This window comes from Eubalaena glacialis, chromosome 6 (assembly GCF_028564815.1).
Source record: "Eubalaena glacialis isolate mEubGla1 chromosome 6, mEubGla1.1.hap2.+ XY, whole genome shotgun sequence".
NCBI classification, from domain to species: domain Eukaryota; kingdom Metazoa; phylum Chordata; class Mammalia; order Artiodactyla; family Balaenidae; genus Eubalaena; species Eubalaena glacialis.
In genome coordinates, this window is record NC_083721.1 from 84356241 (window position 1) to 84377003 (window position 20763).

The following is a 20763-nucleotide window of genomic DNA, read 5'->3' on the forward strand; positions in this document are numbered from 1 at the left end:
GACCTGCTGGGAAGGCTGTCTAAGACAGGTCAGCAGCTTGGCCGGAGGTGTAAAGCATTCTGCAGGATGGGGCAGGGCAGTGCAGGCTGCCTGGCTCTGGGGAGGAGGGGGGTTCTGTGGAGGGGCTCTGAGGCCCAGCTGGGAGGCACTTTGGTGGTGGGGCTGCAGCATGGCAGGCAGCTGAGGGCTGGAAGGGGCAGCACAGACCCAGAGGGTCCCAGAACCAGATTTCAGGAGGTAGAGGAGATCCTAGGCAGGGCTAAGGAATGGCCTGGAGGCTGAGTGCTCTGCTATGTGCCAGGCGTAGGGGAGGGCATGGGGAATACAGAGCTACAAAGGCATAGCCTCTGTCCTGAAAGGCTCACGCTCTGATGAAGAAGGCAAACACACAGTTACAGTAGGCTAGGATGACGGCTGCATTACAGGGATATCATGGATATTATAAAAGCTTTTAACTGAGACCTTTTAGGAGGGGCACCTAACCTGGTGGTTGAAGGGTGGTGCCATTTAAGTGGAGTCCTAAATGGGAGTTAAGCAGTGAAGAGGAAGATGTTTCAAGCAGAGGGATCAGCTTGTCAAAAAATGAAGAGCTAGAGGGACTAAGGAAAGGCTAAGTAGGTGTGCATTTGTTTTTTTCTCTTAGTTAATATTTGTCAAGAACTTACTATTGGCCAGGCACTGCACTAAGCATGCATCACCTACTTTAATGATTAAAATAGCCCAAGAGACAAGTACTATTATTATCTTACAGGTGAGGAAACCAAAGCCCAGACAAGGTAAGTAACTTGCTCATGATAAGCTAGTAAAGTGGTAGAGCCAGGATGTTGAACTCAGATGATCTACCCTCAGAACCCTTGAACCTTTGTTTTTAAACTACTACCATAGACAATAAAACTTCCTTAATGTTTATTTCCTGGTTTATTTCTCTTTGATTTTCCCTAAATCTCTTTTTTTTTCTGAATTTTTTTAAAAATTGAGAGACTTTCCTGGTGGTCCAGTGGTTAAGACTCCACGCTTCCACTGCAGGGGGCACAGGTTCGATCCCTGGTTGGGGAATTTAGATTCTGCAAGCTGCACAGCACGACCATAAAAGAAAATTTAAAAATAAATAAATAAATAGAGATATAATTGACATATACCAATACATTAGTTTTAGGTGTACAACATAATGATTTGATATATGTATATATTGTGAAATGATTACCACAGTAAGTTTAGCTAATATCCAATTAAATTTCCTAAATCTCTTAATATACCTCCTTTTGAAAATTCCCATCAGTCTTGGCTGACCTCAAAAAAAAGGGACAGGTGGAGAAACAGGTGTAGAATGGGAGACCTAGTGCCAAGCCAGCGGGCAAAGTTGGGAGCTGGTGGGGCCCAGGCAGGGAATGGGACAGGACGGGTGGTTGAGTCTAGAGCCCACATTTACCTCTTGAGCCAGTGAGAGCCCCTGGGAGTGACTCTCTCTTTCTATCACAGGCCCTGGCACACAGTAGGTGCCCAATAAATGTTGGCTGACTCAGTTACAAGGATGATGTGAGAAAACTCACTGGCTCTGTTAGTGGAATTGACCCTATTTTCTAATCTCTGTGTGGAGCAGGCTGCTGGGCCACTGAGGTCCCTGTCCAGGATACCTCTCACCTTGGCCACCACCAACCTAGCCTGTAGGTTGCTTCTCCTCTGATCTGGCCCAGGAGGGAGGATTGAACTTGTCCCCGCCAGGTCAGGAGAACACTGTCCAGGTCAGGGCCAAAAATGTCAACAACCTTTATCAAGGGTGGTGGTATAGGGGTGGGGACAGGGTAAATCTAAAGGGAAAGGGCCTCAGAAAATGACATTCAGCCGTGTCACTTGTTGCAAAACACAACTCAGTTGTCTTCTGCTTGTGGGCTGCCTCCCTGCCTTCGGGACCAGTGGTTGTGTTTTCCCAAGCCTCAGAAGCATCTACACGCTCATATTTGAGCTCCAGGAGAATTAGGCCTAGAGAAAGAGTTTTACCTCCTGCCTGTCTCAAGCTCAGTATCCCAAATTCCCAGCCCCATGTGAAGCCCAAATTGGAAGATGGCTTAGTTCATTAGTATTCAGTCAATAAATATTTCTTGTTGTATGTGCTGGGTGGAAGCCACAGCAGGAAATAAGACAGTGGCAGATCCTTCCCCTCATGAAAGACATCAAACATACATTAACATACAATTAATTTGTAAACATATGATTCAGAAATAATTTCAAAGTGTGTACAAAAATTGGAAGATTAGCATTTTTTAAAACTAATTTGTTGTTCTGAACCATGGATTGTTCACATCGTGCCTCTTTACCCATAAATACTTCAATGTATGTTTCTTAAGAACAGGGACATGGGACTTCCCTGGGGGCACAGTGGATAAGACTCCACGCTCCCAGTGCAGGGGGCCTGGGTTTGATCCCTGGTCAGGGAACTAGATCCCACATGCATGCCGCAACTAAGAGTTCGCATGCCACAACTAAGGAGCTGGTGTGCTGCAACTAAGGAACCTGCCTGCCGCAACTAAGGAGCCCACGTGCTGCAACTCAGGAGCCCGCCTGCACCAAGTAAGACCTGGTGCAACCAAATAAATAAATAAATATTTTTTTAAAAAACAAACAAAAAAAAGAACAATGACACACTCTTACATAAACACAGCATAGTTGACAAATTCTGGAAACTTAACATTGAAACAATTCCATTATCTAAACCACAGTCAGTATTCCAATTTTACTAACTGTTGCAAAAATGTTCTTCATAAATACTCCCCCTCCCCCATCCAATCCAGGATCACACACTGCATTTAGTTGATAGTTCATATCATGTGTCAACTTGAAGGGTAGGTTTGGATGAGATTAACATTTAAGTTAGTTAACTGTTAGTAAGCAGACTGCTCTCCATAATGTGGGCGGGCCTCATCCAATCAGTTGAAGGCCTGAATAGAATAAAAAGACTGGCCTCTCCAGCAAGAGGGGATTCTCTAACAGACTGCATTCAGATATTGCCTGAACTATCACAGATAATGTTGCCAGATTTGTTCATTGTAATGCTATTATTTTTCTTTTTGTAATTAAATAAGTAAGTACTTTTGTAGAGATTGTTTGATTCTGTGTAACTATCCTGATCTTCATCAAAATCTTACCTACAAGTTTTAGCCTCCATTAATGTCCCAGTTAATATTTTATGTCAGTTTTATTGAGGTATAATTTACATTACCATTTTTATTGTGGTAAAATATGCATACATAAAATTTACCATTGCGACTAGTGAAAGAATTCAGCAAGGCAGCCAGATATAAGATCAATCTTCAAAAGTCAATAGCATATCTCTACACCAGCTGTAACCAAGTAGAAAATGCAATAAAAAAGATGATTTCACAATGATGACAAAAACTATAAAGTATCTAAGAATCTACTTAATCAAGATCATATGAGACCTCTATGAAGAAAACTTTAAAGCTCAAAGGACACAGAAAACGATCCAAATAACTAGAAAGATACTCCATTGTCGTAGATGGAATGGCTAAAAAACTAACAATGTCAGTTTTTCACAGTTAATCTGTACATTCAATACAAGCCCAATTAAAATCCATGAGGATTTTCTAAAGTGTAATAAACTTACTCCACTATATATACAGAGACAGTTTCAAAATTAGCAAAGTCAAAATTCAAAGTTTCAAAATTAGCAAAATATATAAAAAGAAGGAAGAGTGGGGCTTACCTTATCAGATATCAAGACATGCTACAAGACTACAGTAATCAAAAGAGTATGGGGCTTCCCTGGTGGCACACTGGTTGAGAATCTGCCTGCCAATGCAGGGGACCACGGGTTCGAGCCCTGGTCTGGGAAGATCCCACATGCCCTGGAGCAACTAGGCCCGTGAGCCACAACTACTGAGCCTGCGCGTCTGGAGCCTGTGCTCCGCAACAAGAGAGGCCACGACAGTGAGAGGCCCGCGCACCGCGATGAAGAGTGGCCCCCGCTTGCCGCAACTAGAGAAAGCCCTCGCACAGAAACGAAGACCCAACACAGCCAAAAATAAATAAATAAATAAATAAAAATTTTAAAAAATAAAATTGTTTAAAAAAAAAAAAAGAGTATGGTAATGTTACAAGAACAAGTTGGGAATTCCCTGGTGGTCCAGTGGTTAGGACCTCGGCATGGGTTCCATCCCTCGTTGGGGAACTAAGATCCCGCAAGCCTCGCAGCATGGCCAAAACAAAACAAAACAAACAAACAAACAAGCAAAAAGAACAAGTAGAGCAATAGAGAACCTGACTCATGTATGACATGATATAAATGAGAACATAATATGCAACAAATGTGGCACCACCATCACTGAAAAAAGGATAGGTTATTTGGTAGATAATGTTAGAAAAACTGGTTCATTACGTAGAGAAAGGTGAAAAAACATATTCCTATACAACACATACATAGTGAATTCTAGAGGATTCAACCTAAATAAGAAAAACAAAACTATACAATGAATAGAGAAAACAATGTTGCAGAAAATCTCTGTCACCTAAGGGTAATGGGGAAGGACTCAAACATTTCAAAAGAACAAATCACTGCTGCAAAACACTGATGACTTTGATATTATAAAAATTAAGTATTTCTTCTTCACAAGATTCTTATTAATCACAAAGGGAAAAATAGCAATTTAAAGCATAGAAACCTGGCAGACACCACCTTAACCAAGTAATCAAAGTTAACATCACCAGTAATGGGACAAATTGACATCACATGCCTCCTGATAAGACGTACTGAGAAGGTACAGTCTCACTTCTGTGATATTCCTGCCCAAAATGCACAGCCTGAATCTAATCATGAGGAAACACCAGACTAACCCAAATTGAGGGACATTCTCGAAATGAATGTCCTGTACCCTTCCAAAATGCTAAGGTCATGAAAGATAAAGAAAGGTTGAAGAACTGCTCCAGATTAAAGAAGACTAAAGAGACAGGACAGCTAAATGCAATGTGTGATCCTGAATCAAACATATTTTTTTTTCTTTTTATATAAAGGAAATTGCTGATACAATTGGCAAAATTTGGATAAACTCTATAGATTAGATAATATTACTGTATCAATGTTTATTTCCCAATTTTGATAATTGTACTGTGACTACATAAGTAAAGTCCTTGTTTTTAGAAAACAGCATATTGGGTATTTAGAAATAAAGAAACATTATGTCTGCAACTTACTCTCAAATGGTTTAGGAAAAAATATACACACACACATACACACAACACAGAGAAGGATAAAGCAAATGTGGCAAAATGTTAACATTTAGGAATCTGGCTGAAGGAAAGAGCAGAATTCTTTGTAATATTTTGCAATATTTCTCCAAGTCTGAAGTTATTCTAAAATAAAATGTTACAAAAATTAAGGATTTCTGATTAATGAAAGATACTAAGGAGAGAGTTAATGGCTGCCATGGTGAGAGAAGGTGTTTCCCTACATATAAATTTATAGGTTTGTGTTCATATGAGTATAAAGTTTGGAAAGATATCTATGAAACTGGTAACAATAGTTTCTTTAGGGAAGAGGGAACTAGAATTAGGAGGGAGAGGAGTATATTAACTATTTGAATATACCACTGCATTCTTCAATTTGTTACAACTCATATACTATTTTTATATTTTAAAAATATATTTTTTTAAAATTTGAAACAATCTCAAGCATACAGAAAATTTTAAGTACAGAACAAAGAACTTCCCACCATGAACCATTTACAAGTAAGTAGCCAATTTATGTCCCATCACTCTTGATATAGTGTGTAGTTTCTACAAACAAGGACATTCTCCTAAATAACTATGGCACAACTGTCAAAATCAGGGAATTAACATTGATACATCTCTACCATCTAATCCTCAAACCCCGCTTCAGTTTTGTCTAGTGTCCTAATAATGTCCTTTATGATAATAATTTTAAAAATCCATTTCAGATCACGTGTTGCATTTTGTCATCTCTCTGGAGTCTCTTCTTCACTCTGGAACAGTTCCTCAGTCTTTTCTTGACTTTCATGACCTTGATATTTTGAAAGAGTACAGGATATTTATTTTGCAGAATGTCCTTTAATTTGGGTTTGTCTGATACTTTCTTATGATTAGATTCAGGTTACACATCTTTGGAGGGAAAATCACAGAAACTATGCTGTGTTCTTTTTTAAAAAAATTTTAGGGACTTCCCTGGTGGTCCAATGGTCAAGAATCCGCCTTCCAATGCAGGGGACACGGGTTCGATCCCTGGTTGGGGAACTAAGATCCCACATGCTGCGGGGCAACTAAGCCCACATGCCTCAAAGAGAGAGCCCACGTGCTGCAAACTACAGAGCCCACGCGCCCTGGAGCCTGCACACGCCACAACTAGAGAGAAGCCCGCGCGCTGCCAACGAAAGATCCCGCGTGCCTCAACAAAGATCCAGTGTGCCACAACTAAGACCCCACGCAGCCAAAAAAAAAAAAAAAAAAGGAAAATAAATAAATATTAAAAAAATTTTAAACCATTTTTAATTGAAGTATAGTTATTTTACAATGTGTTAGTTTCAAGTGTACAGCAAAGTAATCCGAATATATATATATCTCTATATATATTCTTTTTCAGATTCTTTTCCTTTATAGGTTATTACAAGATATTGAATATAGGTCTCTGTGCTATACAGTAGGTCCCCCTTTGGTAACCGTAAGTTTGTTTTCTATGTCTGTGAGTCTATTTCTGTTTTGTAAATAAGTTCATTTGTATCATTTTTTAAGATTCCACATATAATTGATATCATATATTTGTCTTTGTTGGACTTACTTCACTTGATATGATAATCTCTAGGTCCATCCATGTTGCTGCAAATGGCATTATTTCAGTCATTTTTATGGCAGAGTGATATTCCACTGCATATATATACCACACTTTCTTTATCCATTCATCTGTTGATGGACATTTAGGTTGCTTCCATGTCTTGGCTATTGTAAATAGTGCTGCTATGAACATTGGGGTGCATGTATCTTTTTGAATTAGAGTTTTCTCCGGATATATGCCCAGGAGTGGGATTGCAGGACCATATGGCAACTCTATTTTTCTTTTTTTAAGAAACCTCCAGACTGTTTTCTGTAGTGGCTGCACCAATTTATATTCCCACCAAGAGTGTAGGAGAGTTCCTTTTTCTCCACACCCTTCCCAGCATTTATTATTTGTAGACAGTTTAATGATGGCCATTCTGACTGGTGTGAGGCAATACCTCATTGTAGTTTTGGTTTGCATTTCTCTAATAATTAGTGATATTGAGCATCTTTTCATGTGCCTGTTGGACATTTGTATGTCTTCTTTGGAGAAATGTCTATTTAGGTCTTCTGCCCTTTTTTTTTTTTTTTGCCCATTTTTCAAATTAGGTTATTTGTTTTTTTGCTTTTTTTTTTTTTTAATAGTAAGCTCTATGAGCTGTTTGCATATTTTGGAAATTAATCCCTTGTTGGTAGCATTGTTTGCAAATATTTTCTCCCAGTCTGTAGGATCACATGTTGTTTTTGTTTTGTTTGTGGTTTCCTTTATTGTAAAAAAGCTTTTAAGTTTGTCTCACTTGTTAATTTTTGTTTCTATTTCCATTACTCTAGGAGACAGAACCAAAAAATTATTGCTGTGATTTATGTCAAGGAGTGTTCTGCCTGTTTTCCTCTAGGAATTTTATAGTATTTGGTCTTACATTTAAGTCTTTAATCCATTTTGAGTTTATTTTTGTATATGGTGTTAGGGAATGTTCTAATTTCATTCTTTTGCATGTAGCTGTCCAGTTTTCCCAGTACCACTTATTGAAGAGACTTTTCCCTATTGGATATTCTATCCTTATTGGATATTCTATCCCTATTGTATAGGGAAAATAGTCTTTTCCCTATTGTATATTCTTGCTTCCTTTGTTGTAGATTAATTGATCATTAAGTGGGTGGGTTTATATCTGGGTTTTCTATCCTGTTCCATTGATCTCGTGTCTGTTTTTTGTGCCAGTATCATACTATTTTGATTACTGTAGCTTTGTAGTATAGTCTGAAGTCAGGGAGCATGATTCCTCCAGCTCTGTTCTTCTTTCTCAAGATTGTTTTTGCTATTTGGGGTCTTTTGTGTTTCCATACAAATTAAAAAAATTTTTTTGTTCTAGTTCTGTGAAAATTGCCTTTGGTAGTTTGGTAGGAATTGCATTTAATTTGTAGATTGCCTTGGGTAGTATGGTCATTTTAACAATATTGATTCTTCCAATCCAAGGACACAATGTATCTTTCCATCTGTTTGTGTCCTCCTCAATTTCTTTCATCAGCATCTTGTAGTTTTCAGAGTACAGGTCTTTTGCCTCCTTAGGTAGGTTTATTCCTAGGTATTTTATTCTTTTTGATGTGACCGTAAATGGGATTGTTTCCTTAATTTCTCTTTCTGATATTTTGTTGTTAGTGTATAGAAATGCAACAGATTTCTGGCGCTGTGTTCTTCTGATTGCATCCTATTGGGTGGCACAAGATTTTGATTTTATATTACTGATGATGTTTCCTCTGATTACTTGATTAAAAGTGGTGTCTGTTAGGCTTTTCTACTGTAAAGTCACTCCTTTTCCCTTTATAATGAATAAATGTTTTGAGTGGAAACATTTTGAAAATATGTATCTCATTCCTCATCCAACTTTTAATTTATTCATGTATTTATGTATACCAGTATGGATTCATGGTTTTCTATTTTATTCAAGGGTTACAGTCTGTACCTATCATTATTTATATTGATGCTCAAACTCTCCCTAATTCATCCAGTGGGAGCACTTCAAGCTGACTTTTGTGTCTTTTTCCCGTGTCCCAATCATTCTTTCAGTACTTCTTTGCTTTCAAGTACAAGATTTCCAGGCTCATCTTGCATCTTTTCCCCTGCAGTCCTAGAATCAGCTATTTCACTAGGGAGCCCTTGTACCTTATAGTGAAGAATGATATTTAGATGCTAGAATTTGGGCCCTGGGTGTGCTTATTGCCATTGGGGTAGAAGTGTCACTTCCCCAGGGCCCTATCAATAGCCAGAGGGACTTCCCTGGCTGTCCAGTGGTTAAGACTCCATGCTCCCAATGCAGGGGGCATGGGTTCAATCCCCGGTCAGGGAACTAAGATCCAGCATGCTGCGTGGCACAGCCAAAAAATAAAGAAAGAAAGAAAATAAAAAATAAAGACAAACTATTCTTAGTTTAAAAAAAATAGGGACTTCTCTGGTGGTCCAGTGGTAAAGAATCCGCCTTGCAATGCAGGGGACACAGATTTGATCCCTGGTCGGGGAACTAAGATCCGACATGCCGCAGGGCAACTAAGTCCGCGTGCCACAACTACTGAGCTCGCACGTCTCAACTAGAGCCCACATGCTGCAAACCACAGAGCCCACGCGCTCTGGAACCTGCATGCCACAACTACAGAGCCCATGCGCCCTGAAGCCGGCGTGCCACAACTAGACAGAAGCCCGCGCACTGCAACGAAATATCCTGTGTGCCTCAGTGAAGATCCCGCGTGCCGCAACTAAGACCCCACGCAGCCAAAAATAAATAAAAATATATAAATAAATAATCTTAAAAAAATATATAGCCAGAGCTGGGACAGAGCTACATACACACTTAATTCTGTACTTATTTCTGTTGTCCATCTCTTTGTATTGAAAACCATGAGTTCACACTAATATCTCCAGTTTTAATCCAGCATTGCAATGTTCATTTGTTTTCTCCCTTCCTATATTTTTTTAAAGGATTTATTTATTTATTTATTTATTTTGGCTGCGTCAGGTCTTAGTTGCGGCACGCGGGATCTTACTGAGGCATGTGAGATCTTTCGTCGCACGGGCTCTTGGTTGTGGCATGTGGGCTTCTCACCAGTTGTGGAGTGCGGGTTTTCTCTTCTCTAGTTGTGGCGTGAGAGCTCCAGAGCACGTAGGCTCTGTACTTTGCGGCACACGGGCTCTAGCTGAGGCGCTTGAGCTCAGTAGTTGTGGCGCGTGGGCTTAGTTGCCCTGTGGCATGTGGGATCTTAGTTCCCTGACTAGGGATCGAACCCGCGTCCCCTGCATTGTAAGGTGGATTCTTTACCACTGGACCACCAGGGAAGTCCCTTCCTTCCTGTATTTGTAATTTCCTTCTCCAGCTGTGAGAAACCTGGCTCCCATTTACCCGAATATAGTTATTCACATGATCAGTCCCCCATTGCCACTGCCCTCTTACACATTCAGATGCCCTTCTCACTCTACTTTGTCTCCAGCACACTGCGTTGGGTTGCTTCCCCCTTCCCCCTCAGTGAGTGCCCTCCTCACCCCAACCTTGCCCAACACCCTGTCCTGGTCGTCCCTTCCTCGGGAATGCCCCTCTCCCGCTGCTTGGGCTCTGAGTCTCCACACCAGGCTGCACTCCTATCCCCATTGTTGCAGGTACACCATCGTCACTCTGTTGGGTCTCTGGTACCTGCAGCAGGCCATTCCCATGCATGGATGTCCTCACTTCACTTGGGCTCTGACACCTCACGCTGGGCAACCTTCCTACGCAGATGCCCTCCTCACCCTGATCAGGTTCTGAAATCCTGCTCTGGGTCTCTGAGGGGGATCCCACCTTATTGTGGACAAGTACCTTGCTCTACCCCATCTAATGGCTTCAGGACTGAATTGTTCAAGGAGGGAAGGGAAGGAAAGAAGAAGACTTTTAAGTTTTAAAAGTTTAAGAGCACTTTTATGGCAATGAAACTACTCTGTATGATACTATAATGATGAATACATGTCATTATACATTGTACAGAATGTACAACACCTAATGTAAACTGTGGACTTTGGGTGATAATGATGTGTCAGTATAGGTTCATCAATTGTAAGCTCCCACTCTAGCGGGGGATACTGACAATAGGGGAGGCTATGCAAGTGTGGGGCAGGGGAATGTGGGAAATCTGTGTACCTTCCCCTCAGTTTTGCTGTGAACCTAAAACTGCTCTAAAAAATACAGTCTCTTTTAAAATGAGATAAGATTTATACTTCTTGCAAGAAAATTGCATCTCTATGATGTGTTGATTTATGTAGTATAATCATGATTACTGAAAAATGACTGTATGAGTAACCTGACATTTTACACTACTAATTCTATAAGAAAACCTTTTATAAACTGAAACAAAATGAAGGGAAACCAAAAGCTGAACCTTATCCTGTCATAAATATTAAAACGATCACAAAAAGCAATCAAACATTATATTCCATATAATTCCATTATATTGGTATGTAACACTTATAAGTAGTATCCTGGGTTGGGGATGGGGGGTGGCGAGTTCAGGGTGAGGGAGCAGGATTCACAGCGCAGGCAGAATATGGGGGTTTAGAGGAAATAAGGTAAACCAACACGAACCATGAAGGATAATTGCTGAAGCTGGGTAACGCATTCATAGGGGTTCATTATTCTGTTTCTCTACTCTTGTACGTTTGCAAATTTCCATAATAAATAGTTTAAAATATATATGCAATATAAAAGAGAATATATATCATCATTTAAAAAATTCGAGATCAAAGCTTTACAGTAGCAGTAGAAATTTACAACTAATATCTTCACCAGCAACCTGGTGACAGGGATGTCCAAACAAGTGCCCCACCATATTCTTTCTCCCAAAGGAGCTGCACCAGCTGTTCCAACCAAAAGACCAACACGTATCATCAAATTGTACAAATATTCCTGTGGACTTACTGGGATACAGGCCCATAGGCCAATGGAGTGTAGCTATGGAGACAAGAATATTACTTTTCACAAAACTTTGAGTTTCACTATTGTTTACCTGGCTCATTGCTGGCGCCTTGAAGGATTCCAAGATAAATCCCTTTTCCTGCAACTTGGATACAACGGATGCAAGGTGGAATGAGGCCAGCACTCCAAGGGGTTGGAAGTAAAGTGCTGTGGGAACCCAGAAGGAGAAAGGGGAGATGATTTCAGAAGGAGAGGGTTCTAAGAAAGAAAGAAAGAAAGAAAGAAAAAGAAAAGAAAGAAAGAAAGAAAGGAGGGAAGGAGGGAGGGAGGGGGGAGGGAGGGAGGAAGGAAGGAAGGAAGAAAGGAAGGAAGGAAGGGAGAGAGAAAGAGAAAGAGAGAGAAAGAAAGGAGGGAGGAAGGGAGGGAGGGAGGAAGGAAGGAAGGAAGTTACGTCGAGACAAACTATGCTTCTTCCCTTCTTCCTTTATCAGGAATTGCCCTAATTTCTGTTTACTTTCCTGACACTGTCTACCTTGATTTGTCACTGAAGGGTGTCCAAGCTAAATGAAACACAGTGTTTTTTTTCTTGGGGCTGGAATGAAATAATTTGGGTTGGCAAGTGTGATTATTTAAGGCTGATCAGAAACTGTGATTAGTACCATATTGCGTCTTTCTTTTTTTAAAAATAAATTTATTTATTTATTTTGGCTGTGTTGGGTCTTTGTTGCTGCTCGTGGGCTTTCTCTAGTTGCGGCGAGCAGGGGCTACTCTTCATTGCGGTGCGTGGGCTTCTCATAGCGGTGGCTTCTCTTGTTGCTGAGCATGGGCTCTAGGCACGCGGGCTTCAGTAGTTGTGGCACGTGGGCTCTAGAGCGCAGGCTCAGTAGTTGTGGCGCACAGGCTTAGTTGCTCCGCGGCATGTGGGATCTTCCTGGACCAGGGCTCGAACCCGTGTCCCCTGCATTGGCAGGCGATTCTTAACCACTGCGCCACCAGGGAAGTCCCCTATATTACGTCTTTGATTATATTTTAATGGGAAAACAATTATTTAATGAATTAGGTTTGTTTCGTAGATAAAATCTTTCAAAACACAATGGTATGCTCCAGGTGGGCTGGTAGGCTGCTCAGACACGGCCCCCCTGGGCCCCAGTACCCGCTGAGGTCACCCCAGCACAGAGGTGCTCCTCATCAGCTTAGATCCCAAACGTCAGCGTGGTCGGGTGTCTTGCTGTGCTAGACTGGGCAAGCTGAAGCTTTGGGCCCATCCTGACCTCAGGGCAAACCCCAGCGCAGAGACTCATGAATTGGGTAGACCTAGGCAAGATTAGTTTAGTTTAGTTTTTAAAAACATTTCTGAGTTTCCATTTACTAATAAAGTGTCAATTTAAAAAAAAATTTTTTGGAGTAGAGTTGATTTACAATGTTGTGTTAGTTTCAGGTGTACAGCAAAGTGAATCAGTTATACATACACATATATCCACTCTTTTTTAAATTCTTTTCCCACATAGGCCATTACCTATGTAATGAGTAGAGTTCCCTGTGCTATACAGTAGGTCCTTATTAGTTATTTGTTTTATATATAGTAGTGTGTATATGTCAATCCCAATCTTCCAGTATATCCCTACCTGCCCCCCACACAAGGGATATTAGATGAATGTGTGGTCATCATGGTTGGTACCGTCCATCTGCTTTATTTTTTTTGAATTTTATTTATTTTTTTATACAGCAGGTTCTTATTAGTTATCCATTCTATACATATTAGTTTATATATGTCAATCCCAATCTCCCAATGCATCCCACCACCACCACTCCCGCCGCTTTCCCCCCTTGGTGTCCATACATTTGTTCTCTACATCTGTGTCTCTATTTCTGCCCTGCAAACCGGTTCATCTGTACCATTTTCCTGGTTCCACATATATGCGTTAACATACGATATTCGTTTTTCTCTTTCTGACTTACTTCACTCTGTATGACAGTCTCTAGATCCACCCACATCTCTACAAATGACCCAATTTCGTTCCTTTTTGTGGCTGAGTAATATTCCATTGTATATATGTATATAATCCATACCTCATTATTTTGTTGTGAGGATAAAATAAGTTAACTCATATAAAATGATTAGAATAATGCTTGGAACATAGTGCCCAGTAAATTATTATCATTGTTGGATCAAGCCAAGTGTTTTTATCTCACACTGTTGAAACTTAGAAGAGACTGATGTATAAACCAGATGTCAGTTTATTATCATTAGAAACACAGCCAACAGGGGGCCTGAAAATCCATTTTTACTGGTTAGTACATCCACTCTAGATGAGAACGGTCACACAAACCAAGACACAAGCCAAAGAAATCAGATGAGGGTGGAATGGAGTGGGGGAGTTAGTGGATGGAGCTCAGGGGCCTGTGGTGTCAAGCTCTGATGGACTAAGGCATCCAGTGCCTCTGAAGGGCAAGACCTGCTAAAGGGACAAGCCACAAAATAGAGTCTGCTTCCTCTCAGGCAGGTCTGGGGACCCACTGACCAATTCTTGGTCCGTCCATTGCAGGATTCTGGCATTCTTGATTTGAAACACATTTCATGTGCTCTTCACGTCACTTGTGTTCTTCTTTGGCTAAATAATATACACTCATCAACCTGATGGTTGTTAAATGTCCCCTCCCAACCGTGAAACACACATACACCAGCAAACTACAATTTACAAACTCTTGAATGACTTCTACATCTCAACCATTGTTTGAGGATTCTTACTAGTTTTACTCTAAGATAACTCTGCTCCCAACATCTGGGTGTGCCATACCTGGGTGTGTTCTGACTGTAGAGTTCATGCAGGAGGTACAGTAAGAAACCTTTGGTGGTGAGAAGGTTCAGAATGACTATGCTCAAAGGTCTCTAGCAGTCAAGAAAAACCTAGACTTCTACAATGATGGAGAGTCACCAACCTAGAACAAAGTATTGAGTGATGGAACAAACTGAGTATAGAACATTCAGAAAGAACTAGAGAGGCATGTGTGTGTGTGTGTGTGTAGAAAAATCAAAAGAAAAAGTCTGTGCAGTGGGAGAAGAATCCAAGAAAGGGTCCCTTCTAGGCCCAAGGACACAAAATAGGAGGTGTGGGTACCTGTCTTTTTGCTTGAGGCACCATGACTAAACACAGGGAATTTCAGCCACAGGGCATTGTAAGCAATATCTCACTAAAAATCAATAAAGCAGTGAAGGTCGCAACAAATACTAATCATCATCATAATGGCTAACAATTATGGAACTACTAGGAACCACATGAGAGTTTTGCTTATATTATCTGATTTAATATTCACCCTAACCCTACAGTGTAAGGACCATTATTATTCTCATTTTATAGATAAGGAAACAGAGGCACTGAGAAGCTAATTTGCCGAGGTCATACAGTTATTAGATAACAGAATCCGGAGTCAAATGCAGTTCTGACTCCAGAGCTGGCTCCCTAATTTACAAGTTTAAAACAAATTAAAATAGGTTCATAGTCCCCCTCATTCTGGGTTCAAAATATTTCCCTACAAGGACAGAAGGGCACATGACCCTGGGCATACTCACTGGCATGTGTGATATGAGAATGTCACCCATTGTATGAATAGCTGTGGAACAAAGTTGAGAGTAGCTGATCTGGAAAGAGGTGAGAAGGCTGGGGACCCAGATACTTTGGTTATTGCCCCATCTCTGCATGCACAGAGGTATCTGAACCTAAGCAAGACACTTAACATCTTTTTTTAAAAAAATTCCATTCTTTTTTTAATTTATTTTTTATACAGCAGGTTCTTTTTTTTTCATAAATTTATGTATTTATTTATTTATTTTTGGCTGTGTTGGGTCTTTGTTGCTGTGAGTGGGCTTTCTCTAGTTGCGGCGAGCGGGGGCTACTCTTCGTTGTGGTGCGCGGGCTTCTCATTGTTGTGGCTTCTCTTGTTGCAGAGCACGGGCTCTAGGCGTGCATGCTTCTGTAGTTGTGGTATATGGGCTCAGTAGTTGTGGCTTGTGGGCTCTAGAGCTCAGGCTCAGTAGTTGTGGCGCACAGGCTTAGTTGCTCCGCGGCATGTGGGATCTTCCTGGGCCAGGGCTCAAACCCGCGTCCCCTGCATTGGCAGGCAGATTCTTAACCACTGCACCACCAGGGAAGTCCTGTGTCTCTATTTCTGCCTTGCAAACCGGTTCATCTGTACCATTTTCCTAGATTCCACATATATGCATTAATATACGATATTTGTTTTTCTCTTTCTGACTTGCTTCACTCGGTACGACAGTCTCTAGGTCTGTCCACGTCTCTACAAATGACCCAATTTTGTTCCTTTTTATGGCTAATATTCCATTGTATATATGTACCACATCTTCTTTATCCATTTGTCTGTCGATGGGCATTTAGGTTGCTTTCATGACCTGGCTATTCTAAATAGTGCTGCAATGAACATTGGGGTGCATATGTCTTTTTGAATTATGGTTTTCTCTGGGTATATGCCCAGTAGTGGGATTGCTGGGTCATATGGTAATTCTATTTTTAGTTTTTTAAGGAACCTCCATACTGTTCTCCATAGTGGCTGTATCAATTTACATTCCCACCAACAGTGCAAGAGGGTTCCCTTTTCTCACACCCTCTCCAGCATTTGTTGTTTGTAGATTTTCTGACGATGCCCATTCTAACCAGTGTGAGGTGATACCTCATTGTAGTTTTGATTTGCATTTCTCTAATAATTAGTGATATTGAGATTTTCATGTGCCTCTTGGCCATCTGTATGTCTTCTTTGGAGAAATGTCTATTTAGGTCTTCTGCCCATTTTTTGATTGGGTTGTTTGTTTTTTTAATATTGAGCTGCCTGAGCTGTTTATATATTTTGGAGGTTAATCCTTTGTCCGTTGATTCATTTGCAAATATTTTCTCCCATTCTGTGGGTTGTCTTTTCGTCTTGTTTATAGTTTCCTTTGCCGTGCAAAAGCTTTGAAGTTTCATTAGGTCCCATTTGTTTATTTTTGTTTTTATTTCCATTACTCTAGGAGGTGGGTCAAAAAAGATCTTGCTGTGATTTATGTCAGAGTGTTCTTCCTATGTTTTCCTCCAAGAGTTTTATAGAAGACACTTAACATCTTTCTGCTTCAAGCTTCTATAAAATGAGGATAACTCAGCAGGAGCCACGTAACACGAGATTATTGAGGAGACAAGACTGAAAGAGAACATTTGTGAAAGCATTTCTCAATGTTAAAAATGCTATAGCATGGGTTGATAAATATTTATTCTAATTTAGGATTTCAAAGGTCTCTCTATATACAGTACAGCAGAAATCCCTTCCAAACCATCCATTTATTTAACATAAAGAGAAACCTAGAATTACCAGCAGTGCATGGCCTACACATGTTATTAGAATGGGCTTTAATTGCACAGTGATTTCTACCTCAGCGGGTGCCAGGTAGAGTCTCACGCTGCATTCCTGCATTCCTGCTTTCTGATGCTTGGGTCAGCAGATGAGGACGACTATGGGGTGGCCCTCCTGGGGCCATCATCTTGATGAGGGCCTGGAGTGCTTGTGTGTGTATGTGCGAGTCTGCGTGTCTCCACAGGAGCCTCCAGCCAGGCTGCTCTCCTATCACTCCTCCCATGAAATGACACCCTTTGGATCCATGGCACTTTACAGTGTACAAAAAACTTTATTCAGTTTACACAGGACCTTGTCTCATTCAATCCTTCCCCCTACCCAAGAAGTGGGCAAGGCAAACTGCATTATGCCCATTTTATGGATAATGATAATTTACTCAGGAGAGGTTGATTTGACTAAGATGCCATCAGTGGTAGAGCTGGCTAATCCCAGTGCATGACTTTTCCACTATACCACAGGTATCAAATCATTTAATGAACTATTCACTGAGCACCTAGCGTGTGTCAGCCACTGTGCCAGGACCTACTCATCAGCTTGCTCTCCCGAGAGAAGCTTCTTCAAGTCCCCCACCTCCCACCCCCCACCCCATGCAATTAATGATGAGTTTTAAGTGACGGAATTAACAAACTCTCATTATTCAGCAAATGGTGCTAGGAGCTGAGTGATAGGGCAGTGTGGCTACTCAGAGCTGTGCTCTAGAGCCAGACTGTCCTGAACCCCTCCCACTATGTCGACTCCGTTTCCTCATCTATAAAATGGGGATAATAACTGTGCCAGTTCGTAGGGCTGTGAGGGTTGACTTAGTGCAGGTAAAGCACTTACTACGATGCCTACTACATAACAAGAGCCCAATAACTATTAACTGTCGTTATTTCCTTAACATTGTCATAAAAGAAAACAAGGAGACGTTTGAAAAAAAAAAAACCTGGTCCCTTTAATCTGTCTCTTATGTCCCAAAGCTTTGCACCTCCACCTCCGCTGCTCTGACCCTATATCCTTAGGGCTGGGTTTCGGTTATGGCCTTCTTGTCTCCTGGCCTCTGTGCTTTCCTTCTCCAATGTCATTCCCTACTTTTTCTCAAATAATTTCCCCCAAATATTCACTTCTCAAGCATTTTTATTGAGCACCTCTTTATGTGCTAGGCACAGTAGTGGTTGCTGCAATGAGCGTTCGGGAATGAAGGACTTGCCACACTAGCTGCTGAGCACTGACTGATGGCAGCAAGTCCTCAGCTGTCACCACTTGGGGGTAACTGCCTCAGCTGAAGGAAACTTCCTCTCCCAATGTCCTCACAGCTCCTTCTGGTGGCAGCCAGCATCCAGAGACTGTTCAACTCAGTGGAATAAGGCCGGCCCCATTGCCTCAACTCAGAAGATCCCTGCCAGCTCCAGAATGTGGGGTTGGCTGAGGCCTTCATTGGGCCTGCATCAATACTCAACTTCTCCCTCTGCTCCATCGGGAGCACCTCCCCCCAGTAAACATACCAATCTCCTTTTCAAGCTGCTTCCCAGGAAACCCAACCCGTGACAGGGACAGAAGATGAAAAGACGAGCAAGCCATGGTCTGGCCTTCAAGGATATCAAGGCAAAGTGAGAACTACAACCCTAATAATGGCAAGCAGCTTACAGTGAGGGACACACAAAGTACACTGAAGCCCACCTGGAGGGGGGTGGGGTTGAGGGGAGTCCACCACTCCAGGTGGACCCTGTGGGATTTCCCACACTCCGACATCCAGGCTGCACACCCAGGCTGGTGCCGAGCTGTGGTGCGCTGATGTTGACATTGTTTGGTTTGCATCTGTGGGTGAGCCAGGCCCAGGCCTGGGGAGTGGCTCTTAGTAGGATGTTATGTTCTAAATGACAAACTAGACTGGGGCATGGCCAGTGAGGGTAAATAGCCCTTTCTCTACTCGGCTAAAATTTGCCTGGAAACCAGTGAGAACTTACCTAAATGTTGTCTACATCTTATGAATCTCAAGATAGCAATTCCACATTGAAATAAACAGTTCTCTGACTGGCACCTTCAAGTGCCTTGTAGACTTGTATGGAGGAACCCATGACCCTTCTGCACCCCTGCACTCTGCCTCCCACAGGGGACCAGCCAGGTTGCCTGAGAAGGTGCTGGTGAGTGTGGTAAGGCCAGCAGAAGCAGGGATGGCAGGATTTCAATGAAGACCCTGCAGACAGGACTTTTAACCTGGCCAGCTCCTGACTGGCTTTAAGGCTCCAGTAGAAGAAACAGCTTCCCAATGGCTGGGGTTGGACAGGCTCTCCACAGTGTGGAAAGGGTAGCTTCCCCCCACTGTGTGTCAGATTCCTCCATTGTCTCTGCCCTGTGTTTTCTGGAGTGGACATGGCTGACACTGCCTTCATTTTCTACCCATCAGGACAACCAACTTCTCCCAACTCCCCACCTCTAACCCCCCAAAATTCACCTTACACACTTACTGTAGGGTCTTTCTCAACTGCTGCAATTCATTCATCCCAACTTTCTGAAGGCCTGCAGTAGGCCTGTGTTGTCATATATACAGGCTCTTATATAATGGAATCATAAAATTGGGAGCCAGCTTAGAGGTCATAAGAGCCCTTCTCTAGAGAGCGGTGGGGCTAACAGTCCCGGAGGCCAGGAACTATCAGAAGGCAGCATCAACTATTAAGAAAGTTTTTCCTTCTTTTGATCCCAAACTTGCCTACCTCTGGAGTCATTCAGAAAAAATGTACTACTTTTTCATATGATGGTCCTCCAAATCATTGACTGGTCACAGAGGAATCCATCTGAGTGCCTCTGTAAGTGCCGAGGAGAAGGTGTTCAAAAAGGCCAACTTGTTGTGGCTACCCAGCTAATATAGGTGACCCCTTCTACTACCAGTAATAGAGTTGGGATTCGATCATAGATTCAACTCCAGTGCTCTTCATACACAAAGCCACCTCCAAAGAAGCAGATTCTGCCACAGAACCTTCAGCAGCACTTCCAGGGACTCTAAAAGAATTGGGAGAACTCAGACAGGGACCACAAGCCTGTAAGGGGTGAAAGGGCTGAGAGTCTGGCAAATAGGCAGGCACAGACCCTACACCAGCTAGCCCCAACTGGCCCATCTGCAAATCTGAGGGTGGAAGAGAGTGATGGGGCCTGTGAGAAGGCTATCAGAACTGTCAGGATGCACGTGGCCACAGACGCGCCTGGAAGAACACCTCCTGAGGACTCCTGAGAGGAAAGCTGAGGAGGCAGGAAGATCAGTGACCCTTCTGCTGGCTTCACAGTCCATCAGTGCAGAGCCTTCCTGGCTTTATTCTCCTTTCCCCCTGAACAGGTGTCTCCTCCCTGGCTACCTGTACCACCATACCCTCAGCAGCTGGGCTAAGATTCCTTGGTTGAGCTTTATGACAATTCTCCATGAAGCCAACAAGTTCCTTCTGTTGACGCTGGCTTCTCCACTGTCTTTAGGAGCAAAGCAATGTCTCTATTTTAGTGTCTTCTGCACAGTTACATATAGCAGCTGCGTACCCGGGAAACAGTATTTATAAATCATACTACTTCTGTTAAACAACTCCCCTCCCCGTTTAAATACTGGTTAATTTGAAACCAAAGGGTTCTCTTTCTTCACCTCAGACCCCATTCTCAATTCCCTACTTCCCAGGCCCCTCCTACGTGGTTAGGGGAA